Source organism: Pinus tabuliformis, chromosome 4_2 (genome assembly GCF_031772625.1).
Source record: "Pinus tabuliformis cultivar Carrire ecotype Pingquan chromosome 4_2, CPIR1, whole genome shotgun sequence".
NCBI classification, from domain to species: domain Eukaryota; kingdom Viridiplantae; phylum Streptophyta; class Pinopsida; order Pinales; family Pinaceae; genus Pinus; species Pinus tabuliformis.
This window is the reverse complement of record NC_142304.1, coordinates 86579435-86606196: the sequence shown is the minus strand read 5'-3', so window position 1 is coordinate 86606196 and position 26762 is coordinate 86579435. Positions and strand designations below refer to the sequence as shown.

Below are 26762 nucleotides of genomic sequence, written 5' to 3'. Positions count from 1 at the left end.
TCGCTCGGGCCTGTGGTAGACCCTGTTCAGTGGGAGATCTGCGAGATCGATTCTCGTGGTGAAAGAAGATGGTGAGCAGTGGAAAGATAGAGATCGAGAAATTTAATGGTCAGAGTTTTGAGTTCTGGAAACTCAAGATGGAGGATCTGTTGGTGGATAAAGATTAGTGGATCACGGTAGATCTGAGTACTAAACCAACGAGAGTGTCCAATGAAGAATGGAAGAATTTAGACTGAAAGGCAAAGAGCACAATACGATTGTGTGTCTTATATTTAGTATTGTTGAATGTATCACGGGAAGCTACAACTAAGGATTTGTGGGACAAGTTAGGGACTTTGTACCAATCTAAGTCTCTGGTGAACAAACTGTTCCTGTGGAAAAAGCTGTATAACCTAAGGATGAAAGATGGAGACTCGGTGAAAGAGCATCTAAATGCATTTTATACTGTGGTAAGTCAGTTATTATCTATTGATATTAAAATTTCAGATGAAGATAAGTGCTTCAGTTTTTTGTGTTCTCTACCAGATTCATGGGATAGTCTGGTTATTGCAATAGGTAGCAATACCATTGCCTTGCAGTTTAATGAAATAGTCTCATCCTTGCTGACGGAGGAGATGAGACAGAAGAATATGGAGAGCCAGAATGATGATGCCTTGTCTATACAAGGACGGTCCCAAAACAGAAACAAAAATAATTCATCGAGTGGGAGATCTAAATCTAGAGGGAGATCTAAATCTCCGGGAAAACCTGTAAAGGTGGTGTGTTGGAAATGTGGAAAGGAAGGGCACTACAAAAGGGACTGTAAATCTAAAGATCCTGACAAAGGAAAGGGATCTGATGATTCTCCTTCTGTAGAGGCGAAAACCACCTCAGATGAAGGTGGGGATGTGTACTTGGCTTCTTCAAGTACACATGTAGATCATGAGGCATGGTTGATTGACTCAGGTGCATCCTTTCACTTCACTCCCCATAGAGGGAGGTTCTATGAGTATGAGAAATATGATTGTGGTAATGTCTTCTTGGGGGATGACAGGAAGGCTATAATCATTGGTCGCGGAAAAGTAAAGTTGAAGTTGCAAGGTGGAAGGGTTAGAACACTTCCAAGTGTTCTGCATATTCCTGCATTAGCCAGAAATCTGATTTCTGTAAGCAAGTTGGATGATGAAGGTGTAAAAACAGTGTTCGAGAAAGATACCTACAAGATGGTTCAGGGGGCACTTGTATTGATGCGGGGAGTTTGAATTGGAACTTTGTACAAGCTACAAGGTAGCACTATTGTTGATGGGTGCAACAATTCAATGGTTCCTGAAAGTGGAGCAGAAAATCTAGTGGTCTTTGGAGAGAAGACCATGTTGTGGCATCAAAGGCTTGGAAATATTGGAGAGAAGGGCCTTCGAATACTTCATGGTAAAGGTATGGTATAAGGTATGAGTAATAGCTCTCTGGATTTTGATTTCTATGAAAATTGTGTATATGGGAAGCATAATTGGATGAGTTTCCCCTTTGGTGGTAAGAGGGCGAAACATATATTAGAGCTTGTGCACAGTTATGTGTTTGGACCTGTGACGGTTCCATCAGTGGGTAAGTATGTGTATTATGTATCCTTTATAGATGACTTCTCAAGGACTACATGGATATATTTCCTTAAGAAGAAATATGAAGTCTTTGATAGGTTTAAAGAATTTAAGGCTCTGGTGGAAAAACAGACAGAGAAGAAGATAAAGGTGTTGAGGACAGATAACGGTGGAGAGTTTTGTAGTAAGGAATTTGAAGAATTCTGTAAGAAGTGTGGTATGGCACGACAAAAGACTACTCCATAAACACCTAAGAAAAATGGAGTTATAGAAAGAATGAACAAGAAGTTGATGGAAAGGACAAGAAGCATGCTCAGTGGTGCCATGTTAGGACAAGAATTCTGGGCAGAGGCAGTGGAGACAACATGTTACCTCGTCAACAAATCACCTTCATCGGCGTTGGAGGATAAGACTCCACAAGAGGTATGGACTAGTAAGAAACCCTCTATTTCACATCTGAGGGTATTTGGATGTGATGCATATGTACATGTTCCAAAGGAGAAATGAACCAAGTTGGATAGTAAATCTGAAAAGTGCATCTTTATTGGGTATACGGATGGTTTAAAGGGTTATAAGCTTTGGAACCCAGTAACAAGGAAGGTTGTGTACAATCGAGATGTGGTGTTTAGAGAGGTAAAAGATGTTATTAAACATGAATTCCAACCAAAGAAACCCGAGAAGATAGAGTTTGAGCTAAAGGAGGAAGAATCATACTCAACAACGGAGGAGGAATCAAAAGATGAAGAGCCACAAACTCCGGGTGTTAGAAGATCAGTTCGAGAAAGAAGGCAGCCAGAAAGGTATAATCCATCTGCTTTCTGTTCAAATTTTTCTTTATCTATTACTGATGATGATCCCAGAACTGTGAAGGAAGCAATAGATTCAGAGGATGGAAAACTCTGGAAAGAGGCCATGGTTGATGAAATGGCATCTTTGCACAAAAATGAGGCTTGGGATCTGGTGGAGTTGCCAGCTAGAAGGAAACACATTGGAAGCAAATGTGTGTTCAAGAAGAAGACAAATGTAGAAGGAAAGGTGGAGAAATACAAAGCTCGGTTGGTAGCAAAAGGTTATTCCCAGGTGCCCGGAATTGATTTTGGTGATATTTTTTCTCCTATTGCCAAGGTAACTTCTATTAGATTACTTTTATTTGTTGCTACTGCTTTTGATTTTGAGGTAGAACAGATGGATGTGAAGACATCATTTCTTCACGAGGATCTGGAGAAATCTACATGAAGCAACCTGAAGGCTTTGCGGTGAAGGGTAAGAAAGAATTTGTATGCAAGTTAAAGAAGTCTCTGTATGGGTTAAAACAATCACCAATGATGTGGTATCAAAAATTTGATACATCTATATGGAGTCTTGGCTTCACTAGAAGCAAAGCATATCACTGTGTGTATTTTAAATTAATTGGTGACCATGTTATTTATCTGGTATTATATGTGGATGATATGTTGTTGGTTGGAAATGATAAAGAAATTATCCAGGATTTGAAGACCCATTTGTCCTCCAAATTCGACATGAAAGATATTGGTGCTACAAACTATATTTTGGGCATGGAAATTAAAAGAGATCGAACAAAGAGGAAACTTTGGTTAAACCAGAGGAAGTATGTTGAGACAATATTATAGAGGTTTAATATGCAGGATAGTAAACCGGTGAAGGTTCCTATTCCTGTAGGTGTAAAGTTATCTATTGAACAGTGTACCAAGACACAAGAAGAGGAAGAGGACAAGTACCGTGTTCCATATGCAAGTGCAGTCGGTAGCCTGATGTATGCCATGGTCTGTACTAGACTAGACATTGCACATGCAGTGGGAGTATTGCACAGGTTTATGTCAAAACCAGGGAAGGAGCACTAGACAATAGTGAAGCGGGTTTTCAGGTATTTGTGTGGCACTAGTGATTATGGTTTGTGCTACCAAGGAAGACCAGGATTGGATAGAGTGTTGGATATTCATGGCTTTTTTGATGCAGATTGGACTGGAGATCTGGATCAGAGAAGATCTACAAGTGGGTATGCGTTTAACCTATTTGGAGGTGCAGTCAGTTGGATGAGTAAGAAACAATCTGTAGTGGCACTATCAACTATAGATGCAAAATACATGGCAGCCACTCATGCAAGAAAGGAAGCAGTTTGGTTGCAGATATTGTTTTCAAGTATGGGGTTAGTACAGGGAGCTATAAGGATAGACTGTGATAGCCAAAGTGCAATTTTCTTGGCAAAGAACCCTGCATATCATTCAAATATAAAGCACATTGATGTTCAGTATCACTTTGTGAGGATTATGATATAAGACAAAAAGGTGTTGCTGGTAAAGGTGGACACTTTGAAGAATACTGCAGATGCATTGACAAAATCTGTGAGCTCTGAGAAGTTCTCTTGGTGTAGAGAAACAATGGGCGTTGCAGGGCTAGATAAATGACTAAGCTCTCTTGTGGCCCCCTGTGGAAAGAAAACAACAAGTGGGAGAATTTTGGGTTGTGTTATATTCTTTCCATGACTAGCCCACGTAGTTAACCGGGGGGTTAGAAGGGGGGCGGAGCCCCCCCTTCATTGTGCTGATTGATTAGTGACATTCTAAAGATCTATTGTCAAATTACACAGTTCTAAACAGATAGCAACAATGATCACCCTTCTTTCTCAATCAATCAATCAATCATACCCAATTTCCTTATACATTCAGTTCTACTTTCAGATCTAAGAAGACATCATTGACAAACAACACAATAGCACTGATCTGATAGATCAGTCATCCATGAACATCAAGATTTTCTTTTGCATACGCTACTTGGAAGAGCCGAACCATCATGTATACGCACCTTCACCAAAGCGAACCAACTTATAGATCTGCAAATACTTACTTATAACTTCATTGTACTTCCCGACTTCAGACATACTTAGATCATCACATATAAAGGATAAAACATGTATTAGCAATCAGATATAGCCTATCCATTATCAGATCACATAATGATAAGTCATTATGATCCTGATCCATCATTATATCTCATCTATCATCAAACATTCAGGTGCATACTTAGTCGGCATCAAGCAAAGCATCAGAAATCCATAACATGCATATTTGCTTTTGATCTAAAACTTCATAAGATATTCATTACTTGTGCCATTAGCCCTTTGAACTTATCCTCCTTATATACTTAGATCATTTTTCAATACCTCGGACCAAGACCTCAGACCAATACCTCAAACCAATACCTTGGACCAAAACCTCGAACCAATACATTGGACCAAAACCTCAGACCAATACGTTGGACCAAAACCTCGGACCAATACCTCGGACCAATACCTTGGACCAAAACCTCGGACCAAAACCTCAGACCAAAACCTTGATCTGCCATCCCATACATGCTTTTTCTTCTGTGAAAGTGCATGCATACGTATACGCTCCTTCTGTTCCGTGAGCCCGTGTGTATACACTACTTGGACAAGGTGAATCAATGTATACTTCTTAAACCATTCTCTTTCTTCAATTTCTTGATTCTGATTTGTAGTACTTTGTTCCTTCATCTTATTCTTTTGTACCATTACTTTGTTCCTTCTAAATAGACTTTTTATAATGTGATTTTCCATACTACTTCTGAAATGATTCCTTTGAACTACCCTACATTTTGTCACATCTGTAAACACAACTGCCATGCATTCTGCCACATTTGCTATCTCTCTTGTAGATTCATCTAGTTACCATATGCAAGTGAGTTGTTCTGCTACACATGGGTTTCCATCAAGTACAACACAAGCATCATAATGTCAACACTTTTATTTTTCAAAATAGAGTAGGATAGAATAGGAAAATAAAACCAAGCTTAGAGAGTTTTTTTTTAAGTTTTTGATTTTCAAATTTGATTTCATTTATTTTCTTCAAAACTTCCATTGTGGTGCATTAAGATCCACTTCATTCACCAACCATTGGAAAGAATATTTATGAGGAAAATGGACATTCATGAAAGAGGAAGAGCTAAACATTTGAGATTTGATCTTTTTCCTATGCTTTCTAAGTTTCAGATTTCAAAACACAAAAAAAACAATTGTTAAATTTCAAAGAATGATACCTTTTTACACCTTGTTGCGACCTAGAATATCAAAAAAGTAGGAATCAAATAAATGACTTTGAAAAGTTTTCAGGAACGGTTTAAGTTGTTAACAATGTCAAATATGCCTAAACTAATTTTCGTCTTCACTATTCAATTTGATTTGTATCACTTAAATAAAAATTTGTAATTATATATATATATATATATATATATATATATATATATATATATATTGTAGAAATTTTAATTTAACACATATTCAATGGAGATTATCCTGATCATGTACTATTGCGGAAAACATACACAATACATAAGCTCCTCTACGTTGATCATCAATATAGCAGCATCAATAACAATAAAACATCAAGAGCATTCACACATTAACACAGTATGTATCCCGGGGAAAGCATCTCGCTAAAAACCCCAACTATCTGTATATTAATGATTGAGTCATGTAACATTACACAGCATAATACTTCTCACAAGTATCTCCACCTCTGTTACACACAATACAGCTCAGTTCTGATCTCCAAATCTCTTCCACTGCTTGCCTGCCTCCACTGCTCAATACCTGCTCAAGAACTGATGAGAATGGCTCACCAAACTCGTTTTTCACCTGAAAAATAGTCACTCACTCTTTGTTGGACGTGAGCACAAGCTATAATGTGGGCAAATACGTGAGCAAACTCATTGGCATACTCAATCCCTTGATTGTGCAAGATCTGGTGCACAACTATAGTCACAACTGATAGCAATATGATTCTCTACCACCTGTCCCTGTTGAACTGAACATGCACTGACATGCAACTGAGTTAACTGATGTATTCATTAGTTGTATTATGAGTTAATAACTTGTGAATTAATTAATAACTAATTCACCCAACTCATCTCTAGTCTATTTGCCAGTTAGACTAAATACAACCAGTTTAACAAAGCTAAACTGAACACAACTCCATCAACTCCACAATCAACTCCACCAAACTCAACTGATTGAGTTCTAACTGAAGTCATGCATGCAACAACTCAACTGACTCATAAGAAAAGCGTATTTCCTTCTGACAGTTGCATGTGCCACCTCTGTAGCTCAAACTGAAGTGCCCCAAGAGAATAAGATTAAGTTTATAGTCCAAATATTATTGTGAGATAATAATATTTGACTTTTCTATTTTTGACAGCCAGTCTAAAAATAGACTTTGATCACTCACACTGTGATCACTCACACTTTCATAAAAAATAGAAGTCCATCTATTTTTTTTCCAACTTGATCAATCATCCATAAACAACAACCCGCAATCCATATACATGATCCATATGTCTAAAAATAGACATAGTATAAAAATAGACTTGCGCCAAAAATAGCCTACGGGCCCACTTAGTGAAGGCGACTCTTTTCACTAAGCTCCATCATCTTGTTGCAATCTCAACACTCCCTCTCGACAAGATATGGATTATCAGCAACCCTTATCCTGCCTCGGTGGTACTCGAATTTGCTCCTGGTGAGAGCCTTCGTCAGAATATCAGCATCCTGATCCTCCGTTGGAATGTACGAAAGTAACATGATCCTCCGCTGCACACAATCTCTGATATGATGCTACCTGATGTCAATATGTTTAGATCTATCATGAAATACATGATTAGCCGAGAGTTTAATGCAACTCTGGTTATCAAAGTAAATCACAGTAGGATCCAAATGAGAACCGAAGAAACCAACTAGGATCTTCCTCATCCATATAGCCTCGCATGCAGCCAAACTTGCTGCCATATACTCGGCCTCCGCTGAACTGAGTGCCACGGATCTTTGTTTCATGTTGTACCAAGAAACTGTTGTCGATCAAATACTGAAGACCCCTCCTGATGTGCTCTTTCTGTCTGTTGGGCTCCCTGCCCAATCTGTATCCATGAAGCCACATAGCTTCACCTCATCCTCTTGTCTGTACCACAAACCATATCCCGGTGTGCCTCTCAAGTAGCACAATACATGCTTGCCCGCCTTCCAGAAGAGCTTGGTAGGCTTAACCATAGCTTGTGAAAGCTGGTTAACTGCATAGCATATATAGGGTCGTGTATTGACCAAATACATCAGCAACCCCACCATCTGTCGATAAACAGTGGCATCCACTTCTTCTCCCGAAGTGGCATCCTCCTTCCTCCAACCTCCAGGAAGAGGAGTATCAACAGGCTTGCAGCCATGCATGTTGAACTTCTCCAGTATCTCCCGAGCATACTTGCCTTGAGAAACAAACAGTCCACCACTGCGCTGCCATATTTCCAATCCCAGGAAATAGTGAAGGAGGCCCAAATCCTTCATCTCAAACTCTGTAGCAAGATCCTTCTTGCATGACAGTATCAACAGCTCATCACCCGTTCGAATCAAATCATCAACATACAGTACAATGATAAGCAACTTACCCTCCACCACAATCTGGTATAGGTTAGGATCCGCCTCGCTCTTGGAGAATCCAAGTCCTATGAAATAGTTGTCTATCCGTGTGTACCAAGCACGTGGTGCTTGCTTCAACCCATACAACGCTCTCTTGAGCCTGCACACATGCAACTCGCTGCTGAAGACTTCAAAGCCTTCGGGTTGCTCAATGTACACCTCCTCCTCAATGACTCCATTTAGGAACGCAATCTTCACATCCATCTGATGAATGTGCCATCCCATTTGCGCTGAGAGAGCAAGAATCATCCGTATGGAAGAATACCTTGCGACAGGTGCAAAGGTCTCCTCATAATCGATCCCCTCAATCCGTGAAAAGCCTCGGGCAACAAATCTTGCCTTGTACTTCTCCACACTCCCGTCAGCTGCCTGCTTAACTTTGTAGATCCATCTCGAACCCACCACTGATTTCCCTTCCGGTATAGGAACAATCTCCCATGCACTGTTTCTGACAATAGAATCATACTCTTCCACCATGGCGTCTACCCATGCGGGATCCTCCACAGCTTCCTCGAAAGAGGATGGCTCGGTCACAACACACTTGCTCATAAGAGCCATGTATCCAGTGTACCGATCAGGTGACTGTCTCTGCCTGCGTTGGGTTGTAGGTGGTCCTACAACTTTCTCTGCATCTTGAGCCAGTCACTCAGCTTTTGTCAAGCGCTTTCACCCTCTGATGGTTGGCGCTGCATGAGTGGTCTCTTCCACTCCATGAACCTCGTCCTGTGGCTGATCCACGTCCTGAAGCTCATCCTTAGGAACTAATAGCTCCTCATCTGCATGCAAGTGTAGCTCCCTCTCAAGCGAACACTTCATGGCTTTCTCCTCCTGAAATTTTATATCGCGTCGCACAACAGTTTTACCACTCTCTGGCAAATACACACGATAGTTGTGGGGCATATCAGTGTACCCCACAAATATCCTAACCTCTGCGGTCGGCTCCAACTTCTTCCTGGCATCCTTCGTCACATGCATGTAAACGTTAGCACCAAAAATCCTCAAATGAGAAAGATCAGGCTTCTTACCAGAATAAGTCTCCTCAGGTGTAATCATGTCAAGTATCCTATGAGGACAATGGTTCTGCACATAAACTGTTGTATTGCATGCTTCCGCCCACAAGTGAAGGGGTAGGCCCTGATCATGCAACATTGCCTGTGCAGCACCCACAATCATTCTGTTCTTCCGCTCAGCTACCCCGTTCTGCTGTGGGTTATGGGGAGCTATGAGCTCTCTACGAATCCCTTCTGTCTTGCAGAAATCCTTGAATTCATCTGAGATGTATTCACCACCATTATTGCTCCTAAGATCCTTCACCTTCTTCCCCGACTGCCTCTCGACCAGTGCTTTGAATTCACAGAACTTTGAATATGTCTCGCTCTTCTTCTGCATGAAGAAGATCCAGCACTTACGAGAGAAATCATCAACAAAAATCACATAATACCTGTGTTTTGCTGTCGAAGCGACTGAGAAAGGTCCACACACGTCTGTGTGAATTCTCTCAAGGATCGTCGTGGCGCGACTATCCTTCTCGTGAAAGGTGGCTTTCACAAACTTCCCCAAAGTACACCCCTTGCACTGATCTGACTGCGCAAGTGTGCCTTTAGGAAGCCCTGTAGTGATCTGTTGCAGTATCTTCAAGGATCCATGGTGAAGGTGACCCAATCTCCTGTGCCGCAACTCGCCATCATCCCGGCTCACCAATCCTTCTGCCTTGCCTGCCATTGTTGCGCATCCATCTACATGCAACTAATAAAGGTTCCTCACTCGAACCCCTATCTTCCGGGTCTCATCAGTTGTCTTGCTGTGCAGGAAGGCCTTTCCCTCACTGAAAACAACATCATACCCCTTGTCTTCTAACATCGCCACTGAGATGAGATTCTTCTTCAATCCTGGAACATGCATGACTTCCTTCAATACAAAGGGTTCACCAGACTCCCTCTCAAAGGAAATGGTACCGATACCGGTCGCACTGTATCTACCATCATCGCCCATCTCGATGTGCACTCCAAGATCTTTGTCCTCCAGATCAGAGAATAAATCTATATCTCCCATCATGTGAAAAGACGCACCACTATCCAAGAACCACACTGATCCCATCACACTTGAAACCAAGCATGCGATCAATGAAAAATCAAGCTCAAACTGAGAAGCTAAGGCCTCTCCCCCTGCAGATCCAGCAGCTTGCTTGTTCTTCTTCTTCTGCGGACAACTTGTGGCATAGTGTCCGTGCTGGTGATAGTGAAAAAACTTCACCTTGGACATATCCTGCTTCTTGCCTTTCGCACCAGACTGAGAAGCTTTCTTGCTCTTCCCTTTCTTTGCTTTGGCAGCCAAAGCGCAATTCTCTTCATCAGATACCTTTGATGAAGATCCATTCTCACCTTTATTGTTTCTGAGTTTATCCTTGAGCGCCAGGTCGCTCTTGCTTTGGAATAACATTTGCAATCCGTTGAAAGACATTTCAACAACACTGCTGCAAATTCGATTTCCACCAGCTCAAACTCAACTGCTTCCGATCTAAGATTCGTGAGAACACAATATTTCTCGTACAGAGATTGACTGTATGGGCATTCACCGGATATCTCACCTTCCAAAGGAAGGATGAATCCAGAGGCTACCTGGCCCGATTACAGACTCTGCCTGAAGAAATAGAATGTAAACACTTCCTGAATAGTAGATCTGATGATCAATCCTCGCTTGATATCCTGTAAAAATCTCTTCTACAAATCAAGCAGCTCCGATACCATGTAGAAATTTTTCTACAAATCATCTAGCTCTGATACCATGTAGAAATTTTGAATAATTTAACACATATTCAATGGAGATTATCCTGATCATGTACTATTGCGGAAAACATACACAATACATAAGCTCCTCTACGTTGATAATCAATATAGCAACATCAATAACAATAAAACATCAAGAGCATTCACACATTAACACAGTATGTATCCCGGGGAAAGCATCTCGCTAAAAACCCCAACTATCTGTATATTAATGATTGAGTCATGTAACATTACACAACATAATACTTCTCAAAAGTATCTCCACCTCTGTTACACACAATACAGCTCAGATCTGATCTCCAAATCTCTTCCACTGCTTGCCTGACTCCACTGCTCAATACCTACTCAAGAACTGATGAGAATGGCTCACCAAACTCGTTTTTCACCTGAAAAATAGTCACTCACTCTTTGTTGGACGTGAGGACAAGCTATAATGTGGGCAAATACGTGAGCAAACTCATTGGCATACTCAATCCCTTGATTGTGCAAGATCTGGTGCACAACTATAGTCACAACTGATAGCAATCTGATTCTCTACCACCTGTCCCTGTTGACCTGAACATGCACTGACATGCAACTGAGTTAACTGATGTATTCATTAGTTGTATTATGAGTTAATAACTTGTGAATTAATTAATAACTAATTCACCCAACTCATCTCTAGTCTATTTTCTAGTTAGACTAAATACAACCAGTTTAACAAAACTAAACTGAACACAACTCCATCAACTCCACAATCAACTCCACCAAACTCAACTGATTGAGTTCTAACTGAAGTCATGCATGCAAAAACTCAACTGACTCATAAGAAAAGCGTATTTCCTTCTAACAGCTGCATGTGCCACCTCTGTAGCTCAAACTGAAGTGCTCCAAGAGAATAAGATTAAGTTTATAGTTCAAATATTATTGTGAGATAATAATATTTGACTTTTCTATTTTTGACAGCCAGTCTAAAAATAGACTTTGATCACTCACACTGTGATCACTCACACTTTCATCAAAAATAGAAGTCCATCTATTTTTTTCCAACTTGATAAATCATCCATAAATAGCAATCTGCAATCCATAGACATGATCCATATGTCTAAAAATAGACATAGTCTAAAATAGACTTGCGCCAAAAGTAGCCTGCGGGCCCACTTAGTGAAGGCGACTCTTTTCACTAAGATCCATCATATTGTTGCAATCTCAACATATATATATAACAAAAACAAAATAAAAAATGCAGAAATTACACTGAAGAGATATCTCACAAACTAGGAACTGGTTTCTCGTAATTTTTGGACATGAAATGCATAATATTCTGATGAAAAATCCCTGTAAATTTCAGCTCAATCCACTTCACAGTTTACAATATAATAAGGATAATCACTTTCAGTGATTTCACTTATATCTCGAGATCCATGCATTGGATTGATCATATTTTTGGTATGAAGAAACATTAGGAACATAGGAACCTTCTTATAAGATTTCAGCCCAATATGATTTGTATTTTGTGAGAACATCATTTCTAAAGTTTACAAAATAAAATGTTGAAACACATCGTCACCTATAGCCATTTTGATTATATCTCAAAATTTGTGCATTGGATGGTGTTTATTTTTAGTGTACATAAAAATTATAACAATAGGAAAACGTCTACAAAATCTAAACAAAATCCAATGGATATTTCATGAGAAAATGACCAACGATTTTTGCTGTAACATGCCTCGTAGCAACCTGCAACAACAATTGTTTTTTAGTTTTAGCTTCAATGTTTTCCCAATTTTTATAGATTAAATTAGTTGTGAGATCTTTTTTTTTGAAAGAGGAGGAGTTCAATTGAAAATCAAACATTTTAGTGGCAATAAATTGATTGACAAGTGCCTTGGAGTAGTTAGACACTTGATTTTCTCCTAAAAATCTTGAATTTTGTTTTGTTGAGCATTTATCAAATTGTTGCCTCGTTAGTTAGATTTGTCGAATGATAAATACTTTCGACTTTAAATAAAAAAATTATGGATTTTAATTTACAAATTTGAATGTGGTTTAGTGATAAGTCTTTGAATTTGTAATAGAGAGGTGATGAGTTCAAATCTAATAGAGACCAAAATTTATTAACTATTCTACAATTTTGACAACCCTTAACTAGGCAACAAATTTGCTCTCACATGGTGACATTTGATTGGTCCACGTGGCATCTTACCATTCATCAACATTGCACTGTCATCACCCAACAGTCTTCCATGTCACCTTATTAGTGAGAAGACCACTTCACTCTGCTAACTCATCGTGCCACATCAGTAGTTGACCAGTCAATGCCACATCATCGTCATGTAAGTTGTCCACATCACTACCACATCATCATCTTTTGGGTCATCATGCCATATCATCAATCCATGTCAGCATCGCACTACCATGTGGCATCTTATGGAGCTGCCACGTGGCACTCCTTGGCATTGCCATATGGCACTCCTTGGTGTTTCCATGCGTCACCCATGCCTCCAACTTCATTGCTTTTCTAAAAATTCAAAAATCCATAACTTTCTCATACTACATCCATTTGATACAATTAAAGTGTCGTTCGAAAGATCTCGGTGAGCTCTACATGATGAGATAGGTTTCAATAGCATTTGAGACACAAAAAATGGTCATTTTTTTATGGATTTTATAGCAATTGGAGTTGGAAAAAGCATTAAATCATTAAAACATGTTTTTGGTATGAATTTTCTTTAACCTAGTTTTTGAATCACTCAAATTCGATATCAAATGAAGAAATTATCAATGAAACACAAACAGTTAGTCCAACGTACACCACTTCCTGGCAAGTAAAAAGTGAATTTAATTTTTATTTATCTTCCTTGATTCTTTTTTATTAACACTATATATCAATTTTTTATGTATATATCGTATGAAGACAGACTGATCACCTCTCTCCTTCGAGAATCTTATTTTTTATTGCAGATTATTCCTAAATTTTTGCAGGTTCCAGGATGATCAAAGAAGATCAATTTATGCATAAGTGGTTTTCAAAGATCAATTTATTTTCCAAAAATAACATGAAGAGCTCAACTCCATTTCAAATCACATCCATAATACCATTCCTACTCATTCATTTCCCTCTTTCTAAGCTTACAATCCATCCCTCAATTTCCATCTTCCTAGAGCATAACTTCAAACCATTTTTCATTTTCAAGTTTCACATTTTCCTACCTCACTTACATTTCATACCTAACCCATGAATAAAGTCATTCAGCTCACTTACAATGTTGAATTACCTCATTGTCCTTTTCATTTTGCAAAATAAAACCTGCTTCATAGATGCAACTCTTTCATCTATAATCCTCTTAATCATTACTTTATGCTCCTATTAGATGATGGGGGATTCATTAAGGCCCTCCTTCTATCATGTCTTGACCCGTCAACTTCAGCACATTATCTAGGTTTGAGACTAGAGTTATTTTTAGTACCTTGAGGCTTGCATGTCTTAATGGCAAGTTCTCTCGCCAATGAACAGTGGGAATACATCAATGTCCCCTGTTTGTTAGATCTTCTAGGTGACTTGAATTCAACTTATTTATTCATACCCAGTAAGATTTACTTTGGAATCTTGACTCTCATTGACATTAATAGTGAGTAGTATCGTGTTGGTTAACAACATTCATTAATGGTTGGTAATCCAACAATTTATTTCTATGTTCAACATCAGCAAAATTTATTCACATAGAAAAGAATTATGCGACGATGTAGATATGAATGAAGACTATAAGGCTCCATAACACTTACAACAACTTGTAGAAATGTGCCAATAAATCAAAATTTAGCTCTAGAGTTCATCACCAACAACTTAGTTCCAACAATAAGATGGTACAAATGTTTCAATTTCAAATCTCATTCTATCTTCATAAAACCAAGCATATCAGATTGTTTCACTTGAAAATCGATGATCTAATAGTAGCAGCCAAAAATATTCCAGCCATACAAATGTCTCTCATATGCATAGCTCAATACCTTCTCAGGTAGGTGAAGGTATGTTGTTTTCCACTCTTTAATCAATAATTCCTTGAATGCTAAAATACATGTATTTGAAAAAATTCTCTATTTTCCTTTCATATCCTTCTCTATTTCATGTCATTATTGTTGGAATTATTGTCATTGATGGCAAAGGAGTAGCACAGGGCCAGTACGACCAGACATATGAGTAGCACAAGACCAACAAGGCAAGGAGCAACGACAAGGTATGAAGAAGCATGGAAAAAGAGAAACACAAGGAAAAACAAGCAAAGGAGCAACAAGGTATGTAGGAGCAAGGGACAAAAGAGAAACAGATACATTGATAGGGTAAGGAGCAACAACAGGGTATGCAAAAGCATGGCAAAGGAGCAACACAAGGAACAACAAGCAAAGGAGAAGAAAGGTATGTAAGAGCAAGGGACAAAGGAGCAACAAATACATTGATGGGGCAGGGAGCAACAACAAGGTATGTAGAAGCATGGAAAAGGAGTAGAACAAGGAACAACAAGCAAAGGAGAAGAAAAGTATGTAGGAGCAAGGGACAAATGAGAAGTAGATACATTGATGGGGCAAGGAGCAACAACAAGGTATGAAAAAGCATGGCAAAGGAGCAGCACAAGGAACAACAAGAAAAGGAGCAAAAAGGTATGCAGGAGCAAGGGACAAAGGAGCAACAGATACATTGATGGTTTGGTAGAACATTGATGTTGGCATGTTGATGGCTTGATGCTTAGATATTGTTGCAGATATTGTTTAATGAATAATTTGCAGTGACACTAATTTGTTGGCAAGTTGAATTGTTGTGATGAAAAGGCAAGACTCCATGATAGGAAAGGAAAGACTCCAAGACAGTAAAGGAAAGATTCCATGACAGCAAAAAAAGACAAGACTCAAGGAGGTTGAGGCAATGGCATGAAGAAAATATGAATTTGAACATATAGATGGTTGTGGAGAGTGAATGATGCATACATATGCTTGCATTATTTTCATATGATGGTTGTTGGAGAATTCTTGCATGTGTTGTGGTGGTATAATGTTGTTTTTATCACTATGTTTATATTGAGGAACCTTATCATTATAGATGGACATAATAATATGTGGTGGATCACTTATTTATTTTATAATATTCAAAATATGAAGAGTTTGGAAACGAATGAGTAGAAGGCAAAGAGTCAAGCCTATTCACTTCATATTCCTATGTGGAATACAAACAACCATCAAATTAACTTTATAAAAGATGTGATTTTGGAGGGAAAAAGGAGGTTAGAGAGTGGGAGAATGAGTGGAAGTTGATTGAGGTATTATGAAATAGTTACTTGGCACATATGAAGCTAATGTGAAGCATATTTGAAGGGACTGATGTAGAAATGAAGATGGAGATATGCATAATTTATGACCAGGTAAACCAACACATTGTTGTTCCTTATTTGTATTAGGGGACTATGGTGTCCTTTCAAGTAGTGGCTTGATAAACATCAGGTTAGATTGTGTTGAGGTAGGAGCTTTCTATGGGTTGTAGCCTACAGAAAACATATGAGAGTTGGAGCTTCCTTGCATGTTGCAGCTTGTAGAAAATTGAGGTAGCAACCTCCAGTAGGTTGGCACCTACATAAAATCAGATGTAATAAGGAGTAGGGGCTTGCCCTTGCATCACAACAATAATAAAATAGTGGTTTTCTCCCTTTATGAGTTTCCACATATATCTAGTGTCAATATGTGTTGTTATTATGTGTTCATGTGATGTTTTGGTTTGATTATTACTTGTTGTTCACATATTCAATCTGCTAGTAATTATTTGTTAAGATGCTCATGTAATGTTTCAGTTAATGAGTTTAAAGAAAAGAATTTTAATGTCCATGAATATGCTAAAATGATTCACCCCTCCACTCAGTTTAGTTAAGTTTTCATCAATTGGTATCAGAGTCGGTTCCTTCTGTATAAGCCTAACAACTTTAAGGTAGATTTGGTTGATTCATAGACTATCAAAATGTACCTGTGTTGAGTGCAACAAACTTTCATGAATGGAGAGATAAGGTAAAATTTGAACTGATATCTTACGAACCTGGTGTATGGAAACTAGTATGTCATGGCTACTGCAAATATTTGCCCTCTTTGTAAGAACAACAGTGGAATGATAAATTAAAATGTATCATGTATAAAAATATTCATAATAAGGATATTTATACAATCATAGATTTAACTTCTGCAAAAGAAATATGGGATAGGTTGCATTTCATGAATGCAGAGGCTAGCAGTAGTAGTGCAGAGAAAGAAAAGAGAGAGGAAGGATAAAAAACCTTTTCAAAAGGAAACCTTTACCTGTGTGAATGTACCCATCCCTCATGAAGAAAAGACAGATGAAAATCAAGCTAGGCTTGACTTATCATTAACTAGTATAGAAAGATTGAAGAATAAAAACAAATTTTTGAAGACACTGGTGGAGATATGTGATGAGAAAGAGCATGAGTTAAAGAGGAAATTGTCAGTGTGAAGACACAACTTGAAGAAGCAGGGAGAATAGAAGAGGTGATGAGCAGTAATTTCAAGGAGAGAGACCTACAATCTAAACGATTAGAAGTTGAGGTTGACTAAGCTAGAAGTAAGTTAGAAGAAAGTAATAGGTTGTGTAAGCAACTAGAAGAGGACCTTTCCTCCATGAAGAACTCAACAAAGAAACCATTAAAGATGATAATGAAGCAACTCGAAAAGGACCTATAAAAGAAGAGTCTAATAGAAACATGCTTTGTAAAGAAAAAAACCAAGTAGCAATATCAAAATCCAATGAATGAGTTGAACAAGTTTAGAATATCTCAAAGGAGATTCTTTGCTTCTGGGAAAAACATCACATGTTTTCCTTGCCATGAAGATGGACATGTGAAAGATCAAGACTATTCAGCAAAACATGCAACAAAGAAGAAGATACTATCCAACAAGAAAACAAAGGAGAACACCGACAACTAGGTACATAAAATATTTCTATGGTTATTGTTATATGTGTCATGAATTTGGGCATAAATCGGTTGAATGCAAAGTGTATATGAAGAAAAACATGAGCGCAAAAAGAAGCACATAATTTTCTCTATTCTTTGGAAACACAAGATGTTTTGTGTGTAATAATCTTAGCCACAAAACCAAGGATTGTAAGTTGCCATATATTCTAAAGAACACTAGACAGAAGATGGAAGCAACTTCAATAAGAGCATATTATGAAAGAAATTCAAACAAAAGAAAATGATCTATGAAAGTGTGGAAGAGGAAGAGAAAGGAACAACTTGTTACTTCAATGACACAATGAAGGCATCATGGTTTCAGGGGGAGCTTCTCTAAGAAGCAACGCAATGATCTAGTGAGTGTTAGAAGAGTAGCAACATCCCAGGGGGAGAGAAGGCCATAAAATGTTCTGGAATGGTGAAATCAAAGTTAGATGTTGGCAGAAAGGCTTTACTTGTGGATTAGCAAAAGTTGAAAAGAATAAAAGAAAAAAAGGAAAGAAAGAAAGAGGGAGGAAGAAGAAGAAAAATGAGGAGGGATCACACATAAAGGCTCTATAGGCCTTGCATATAATTTTGAATAAATGGTAAACAAATTCATGTGTATATAAGGCTTTAGCTCACTATGTGGAATAGTTTAGGTTGAAATGAAATCCCCTGTGGTTCTCTAAATTCAATATCAGTACTAGTTGAATTGAAACATTTCAATTTGCTAGTCGTCCTCTTCAACCAATTGGAGTTTACTGAATTAAAGGTTATATGATAAAATTGTCGGACGACAGTGTCATACACAAAGAGTTATGGAGAACTTGTTGAAAATTGCATATTAACAATGAAAAATTCCACGAAATATTTTCATACATGATGGGAGTGCATTTATTTAGAGTTGTAAGAGCGTGAAAGATGGTTAAAAGAGAGGATTGAAAACTTGAGTACGATGGTTTTATATTCAACCATGGATGAGAGAGAAAAATGTGTTAAAATGAAAAACCACCGTGAAACCTAGTGCCCATGTGTTGTGCTGAAGGAGCTTACAGACAAGGAGTTTAATCATCCTGGAAAAGGACCTCCGAGTGACCTAGTTCTTAGCGGAAAAACAAGGATTTTCCATCTCCTTTTTAGGAATTATGTGAAGAGAAGGAATCAAATACACAACACTTTTCAAATGAATCTAGAGCTGCTCTTGATCAAGCATTCCAAATCGACAATTCGGATGTATCCAGTTCTTTAGTGGAATATTATTTCCAGGTGCAAGTGATTATGTTCATGTAAGAGGTCAGAAGAAGAAATCTTCAATAGAGAACATGTCATTAAATGAGATGAGGGATGATATTTTAGAACTATAAACACAATATCAAGACTTGGAATGTGAACATGAAAATTTGAGGAAAATTAAGAACTATGAAATGGATGATTTGAAGAAACGAATGTTGACAGATCCGTGCAAGCAGATGATAGAGAATCGTGCTTAAGATAAAGCATCCAAAGGTCGTGCGTTATATTGGTGGGCGTAATATGATATGATGGAATTGATATATTTGGCAAATACGTTACTAATACATTGTGCGACATTGATGCATATTGGAAGGCATTGGCAACTTTGAGGAATAGGAAGTTAATGCGCAACATTCATTATATTAGAAAATGAAATGAATACATGGCGTTCAACATTGAAGAAAATATTCCTGGCATTGAGGATGTTAGTGTATGCCAAAAATTACGAGAGAGAATCCAACATTAGACATATTTTATAAATTTCATCAGAGGTACATTATGGTGAATTAAAAAATCGTTATGGTCAGAGGAACATTATGTTAAATCATAAGGTGCGTTACATGGTGAAAGGCATGCTAGAGGCCATGCAGGCGCATGAGGCTCATATCTTCAAGACCTATATTCTAGGTTTGAGTAACGAGGACATCAAAACTCCAATGGACTAGTGCCAACGAATATTATTAATAAATTGTGCAATGTTAGAGGTGTAACTAGTAAGAGAAAATAATAAGCTTCATCATTTCAAAAGTCTACATGACAGTTTCTCTTGGCAGACCTAGCTCTCCTAATAATGCTAGACACTGAATATGAAGAGTTGAAATGTTTGTTGCCAAAAGTGATACGTATCATGTGGATATAATTTAAAGATTTGATTCGCTAAAATGAAGCATGGAGGTGGAGATTGATGCATGTTACAACTAACTCCATTATAGCAGCATCAAAGTACACATTTTGAGTGTGGCATTTGGGAATTGTCTGAGTGTGTTTCTTTTCTTTTTCTAAGCAAACACTACACCTTGCTAAATTTTTTTTGTAAGCTTGGTAGGACTACATCTTCATCGTGTCCAATATATATCACCCTAATCAGGGGTGGGAATTAAATCGGTGACTTCACATCAAGGAGTGCCTTAACAAAGCACTCGATCACCGTATATCCAAGACCCCATGTACTTGCACCTTGTTATTTTGAAATCAAAGCATGCATGCAATAAAAAAAGTGATATACATACTTTGTGTATCGACATCAAGTCTAGTTTATATCAATTGGAATATCAAAGCATCGTGTTAGTGGTATATGGAGTGTCTAGTTTTCATGCATGGCACATTGATATATGGAGTGTCGATATGAATTTGACTATGCAGCGTCGCGTTGGAGTTATTTATATTGTTGAAGTGGACAACTGAAGCACCTCGAAAAAATTTACATTAGGTTACCCGAGGATAATAATATGAGATCATTGCTAAATTAATTTTGTCAATTGTCATCTTTGAAGCATTTTGAGTTAATAAATGCTTGTAAAATGAAGTCACTAGCAGATTTATTTGGCAATTTGGTCAACCTTGAACACCTAAACCTATCGTGCTCACGTAGTTTGGAGAGACTTCCAAATTCCTTCAAGGTTTTAATTAGCCTTAAATATCTTGATCTAACAGGTAGAGATAATTTAATTATGTTGGTGAAATCCCATGGAAATATCTTGGAAAAGCTAGCTAAAAGGGTGGTGTGGTCTATGGAATTGGCCATGTACGACCAGAGCGTTCAATTGTTTCAACACTCTTCGAAAAACGTTCATTTAAATTGGTATTAAGATCTCCAAAAGTGACCACACACAATTATATAATCCTTGACATTCTCAGTTTCTTTCTGAGTAGGTTCTTGGAAATATTGATTTAGAAAATGCATTGCTACTGCTCCAACAAAATGAAATCAAGAGGTGGAATATGATATGCTTGGCATCCCTTGCAAATGCATTTCGACTCATTCTATTGCACAAGAAAGTTCTTAGGTTTTTTTCAACTTTCATATTAAAGTATTGACATGCGTTGGTAGCGTCATATGCTAGAAGGAAGGTTGTTAACGCAGGAGTAAAACACATGGAAAATAATCAAATTTGGTGTTATATATTGACAAATATTTGACAGCTTTCAAAATTGTATCACTTCCGCATGATCTAAAGTGATTGAAGGGAATATTACCAAATTTTTAGCCTTGCATGCTCCAAGTATGTTAAAATAATAATTAAAATTATTATTTGTTCATGTGGAAAATTATCTATTACAGGTATAATTAATTATTGTTCAAATCTGGCAAAATCCTTGATATCTCAGCGCTCTGTATAGCTTCCTTATATGTGGGTTCTCTTCATACATAGATGAATTCACTTTATGGCCATGAACTTGTGCATCTTATGAAGGAGAATCCGCAACAACATTTCCTTCTTGACTGCTTCAGTGTAGTTGTTTGATCCTAGTAGTGGTGGTGGATATGTGTAAGGGATTTCAATACTTGAATGAAATTAATGAGTAAGTGGTTGTTGCATTCTAATTCTAATGAAGGTGCTCTCGCAGAAGAGAATATGTGTGGTATTTGATCTGAGGTTTGTGACGTGGCTTTTCACACTTATGCGATCCATAGAGGAGGTGGCCAGATTATCCCAATGACTATAATGGTTATGTATGCATCTCAACTTACTACCAAACCATGACTTCTTGAGCTAGTATATCTTGTTTAGATTCACACTCTTGAGAATTCCCTTGGTGGTATTTATGGTGTGCTAAACCAGAAGAGAGGTCATGTTTTTGAAGAAGTGTAGAGGCTAGGAACTCCACTATACAACATCAAGGCATATCTACCAATTGTTGAATCATTTGGATTCTCAAGTACTCTTCATGCTGAAACTTTTGACCAAGCTTTCCCTCAATGGTTGTTTGACCACTGGGATATGATGAATCTGATCCATTGGAATTTGGTTCCCGAGCTGGGAAACTTGTGACTGATATCCATAAGAGTAAGGGTCTTAAGGAGATTCTGACTCCCTTGTTAGAGTACAAAGACAAGGTGTAGAGCCTTGCTATGTTTGCATGTCGGATGTTGTCAATATTGAGGAACTTACGTGAGTATTAAAACACAGTTTGATGTGCTAGGACTAGTTAAATTTATGTTATTCAATAATTTGATTGGTATCCAAAGCGTATGCATTATGCAATGCCAAAACATGATATATGAACTCATGATACCCTATTGTATCTAGTGTCTAGTACCCTATGGGATATCAAGGAGTAGTAATGGGTCCAACCACACTACTTGATGGACATGGTTATGTTCGACCAGCAATGGTTCTTTGGTTCTAACATGGTAGGCAAGTTGTCAATTTTGTTGATGATCTGACTCTTAATGATCTTGAATGGGCTGGGATTGTATATAAACACGTCCTAGGAAGTAAAGTACATTTTTGTGGAAAATATTACGAATCCTCACTCATTTACAATTCTAATTGGTCAAATTAAGGATGTTGTTAAAAACACTCTTGAAGATAGATCTATTGTCTTGGGGAATTGAGATTTTGAAGTTGCTACAAGCCAACATCTCAAAAACACATTCAAGAAGAATGTTCAGGGGTATTTAAGCCTTTGTTGATGCCATTTTGTTGGTACTCAAGACTTTGGAATAAAATCTAAATTATTGGTTTAAATCATCATACAGGAGAGTCTTGTTCTTGCTTTAATATGTTTCTTTAAAAAAGCTTTAATACTATCATTTGTTATTAAATATGTTGCATTTTTTTAATATAAAGAAATGCTCAATATAATGCATTTCTCATGCATACCATGTTTTCCTTACAAAGTGTTCTCTCAAAAATATTCTTGCTTTCAAAGTGTTCTCATGTTAAAATTGGCAACTAGGGCCAAACTCCATGTGGGTCATCTTATTTATGGCAGTTGATATTTTTATTGGATCCCTCTCATCGAGAAGTGTAGGATTGATCTAAAGATCATCCGATTTCGATAAGTATTCATGGAGTTATGAATTTACTTATGTTATAAGACAAATTGTCAAGTCGGCCAGTAACTTGAGTAGGCTCAGAAGCCCAATAGTCGTGTCTATTCATCATCTACGGTTTTAGTATAAATATAGAGGACTTGAAATCATTTGGAATACACACCTCTTCATGTGTGGTCTCCTCCTCTCCACGTCTTTGTGTTTTGGTGAAGGAGAGACACAATGATTATACGATGGCCTAAAGGAGATTCCCTAGCCGCAGATGAAGCCCTAGTTGCAGACACAAAAGAGACATAGAAGGAGCCTTACCATAGGACCTATTTACAACCCTATATCCGTAGACAAAGAATGCTTCTATACACTGCACAAAGGAGGACTAAACAAACCTAATCTATCCATAGTTATCGAGTCCCTTATCCGCTGGACAAGAGGCCCTTACAAAAATTTAGGAGGAGTGTTACACAGTAATTTGTCACCATTTGTCACTGTCCCTGTTACCCCTCTCCCACACTTTGGAGGACTCATTCTGGGACCTGTGAGAAGTGACATAACTTGAAAACACTTGCATTATGTTCCCCTAAGTATGGACTTCATATGCTCTGAAGACATCTCCTCCAGAATATCCTTAAAAAGTCCCCTTTTTCCATTAGTGTGGATCCACAGTGTATTACCCGAGCCAATGGGGGAAATCCTCCAAAGAGGGCGTGCCAGTTGGCACTCTGTCTTAGAACTATACCCGTGCCAACCGAGTTTGGAAAAGCTTTTTAACAAACGCACGCCCGAAGGTTTTTTCCTTTCGACTCATAAAGCTTTTTAAGGATAATGCCAATCTCACGGATGTCGAGATTCATCGTATCTCCCTTTCCTCTATCCATAATAGCTTTTTGAGGATAAACCCAATCCCATAGATGGTGTGATTGATCTTATCTCCTTCTCCTCCATCTATAAAAGCTTGTTCTGTTGCCTTTGACAAGCTAGTTCGAGCATAGGGAGAATTATACTTTCAGAAGTCTAAGAGATTGTTGTAAGAGTCTTCTTTGCATTCATAATCAAAGAGAGAGAGGCTTGTTCCCAATCCCGACAAGCTTTGCAAGGCATATGTAGCTGATCACCCAGCCAAAGGAGGATTTGACGTCAGAACTATGGTTGTTTTCTTCTTTGTTGTTTATCAATAATAGATGACTATCATTATGGTTCCACTCTTGTTGTTCATTGTGATGATGTTTGAGTTATATCTTTTCTGACTGATATATAATTGCATCTATTGGATTTTATGCTTGTATTTGTGTCGTTCTTTGCATGTGCAGGTGTCCATTCACGGAGATCGTGAGGATCGTGACCGGCCGGAGCAAAGGAACGGGAGCGTCGACTCTTCTACAACACTAGCGTTGGAATCTAAGTAGGCTCTCATAATCCACCTTTAATTTGCAATTAGGAACTTGCGTGATAGCATTGTTTGATTGTTGCTAGACCCATTTTGGGCTAGTGGGGATCGCCTCTGTCCGCAGAGGGGATTTACCTCTCCAACAATTTGGCGACTCCACTGGGGAATTAGCTTGTTGTTTGATTTGTAAACTTTAGACGGAGCCTGAAGTACGGCCAGATAGCCTTCGAAACGCTATTGCTTTGCATTAGCGAAGTAGATCAACGCCACTTCAGTCAATCTCTGGTTTGGTTTACGAACTAAACAGCTTGGAGTTTGTCTTGCCTCTTTGGTTTTTCTTGTTTTGCTTGCCTGGTCAACTTTCTGGGTTGATTCTTTGGTTGTCTCTTGCTTCTTGGTCTGTCTGGGTACTGCTGGCCTAGTCTTGGATTGCTTGTTTTTTATTTTAGCATAGCAAACTCAATTGGCGCTCTTTTTTGCATGACAGTCGCGCCATTGGCGCCGCTTGTCAATGTACAGCCCACGCCAATCCTCAATTGGCGCTACTTTTAGCCTGAAAGTCGCACCAGCCCAGGGAACCTTTTAGAGTTTGCTTGTTTTGAGCCTTCCAAGCTTGGTTTTTGTGTCTGGATACTTCCTCTCAATCACTTGAGTGTGTTAGAGTCTTGTTTGACTGGTTCTTGGCCTTTACCCTTTGGGTGTTTGCTTTTTTCTACCGATTTCACGTTTTAGCCCTAGGGCATCTAGTGGCTTTGTGCATCGAGCCTTCCTTAGGAGTTTTGGCCTTCTGTTGGTCCAGTCGACTTTTTGGTTACTCTCGCACTTGTTCAGTGATTGTTAAAGCTTTTTATTGTGTTATTCGAGCGATTTACCTCTTTTTCGCTTGGATTTCGCTTGGCTTCATTTGGGCTTAGATCACATAGCTCATTGAGGTCTTTGTGATCTTTCTTGGTTTGAAAGATTGTCTTGGTGTTTCAGGGACTTGATTGTGTTTTCATTGAGTGAAATTTGTTTCTTTTACTCTTTGTTATTATCTCTCAAAATTTGTTTTGTGCATTTTGCCATCGAAAAGAAAACGAACAATCTCTTTTGCGTTGCAGTAGTTAATGGAAATTAGAGCTTTTCATTGTTATTAGCGATTAGTGACTTTAAAGAAAAGTTGCATTTATTGCCATTAGCTGCATTAGAGTCATTGTTGATTGTTTTATGATCATTTTGTTTGATTGAAAGATCTCAACTCTCTCGTAGCTAGTGTTCATCGAATGAAATGATATATTTTGGCATATAGCTTGCATTTAAGAAATTGTGAGAGATTACATACGGTAGGACCTGGAAACTGAAACCTAATCAAAGATCAACCGTAAAATGAACTGAATGAATCTAAAAATGCATTGGAACTTAACGCATACATCTAGAGGTCTAGGCTAGAGACGTGTTTCAGCGTCGTTAAACCTAGTCACTGTTGTTTCACATTAAGGTTGGGTGATTCCTCCTTTTGTGACTCAATAGTGTTCTAGCACGGATTTGTGCTCCCACGTACCGTCGAGTAAATGGGGAGACCCCACTCAGTTATCATCCTTTATCCATAGGAAGCCGTGTCTGCCGCCTTACAAGCCGTAACGCACTGAACACAACATTCGGGAAGATTGACTGTCGTACGGAAAGTCCTTGGTTTTCATATGATTGCCAAGGTGTATATGCAGTTTTACGGATTTGTTTGGTAAACCCTTTGCCTAGTTTCTCCAGAGTAGTCACTTTTGATCCTTTTCGGACTCCCTAAAAGAAAAGGCTCACCTGAGCATTTGTCACTTCGAGCTCACTAAACATTCGAAGGCGACTAGAGTCACCTTTTCGTCCTTTTCTCGACTCTTAAAACATGAAAAGGTCAAGTTCGGTTCCTTTGTCTTAAAATTTATTTGGCCACGATTCACATTTACCCGGTTAGATCTTGTTTGCGTAGCTTGAGTAGGTTTCTTTTTCGATGGCAACTTTTCCGGGGTTCACCAACCCAGGGATCCCCTTTGACGGGAACCCTGGTCATTTCGCTCCGTTTGGGAATCTTGCTGCTCCTTACATGGCAACATTGTCCCTCCCAGGGTTAACTATTGGGTTGCCTGTTTGGTTGTTCTCAACCTCTTTGGTCCCTGCCGTTTCAACTTCTGGTCAATCAGTCCCTCCACCTGAACAACATCATGTTGATTCTAAGGTGGACCTCTCCCCTTCTTCGCCTGCTTCTATGTCCTCATCTTCTACTTCGCCTGGTG

At 38.4% G+C, this 26762-nt stretch overlaps 1 pseudogene; it reads left to right on the top strand.

Moving 5' to 3' along the window:
- The first annotated feature begins 19496 nt into the window (after window positions 1–19496).
- Window positions 19497–22178, top strand: LOC149168320 (elongation factor 2 pseudogene; annotated as a pseudogene).
- The last annotated feature ends 4584 nt before the right edge of the window (window positions 22179–26762 follow it).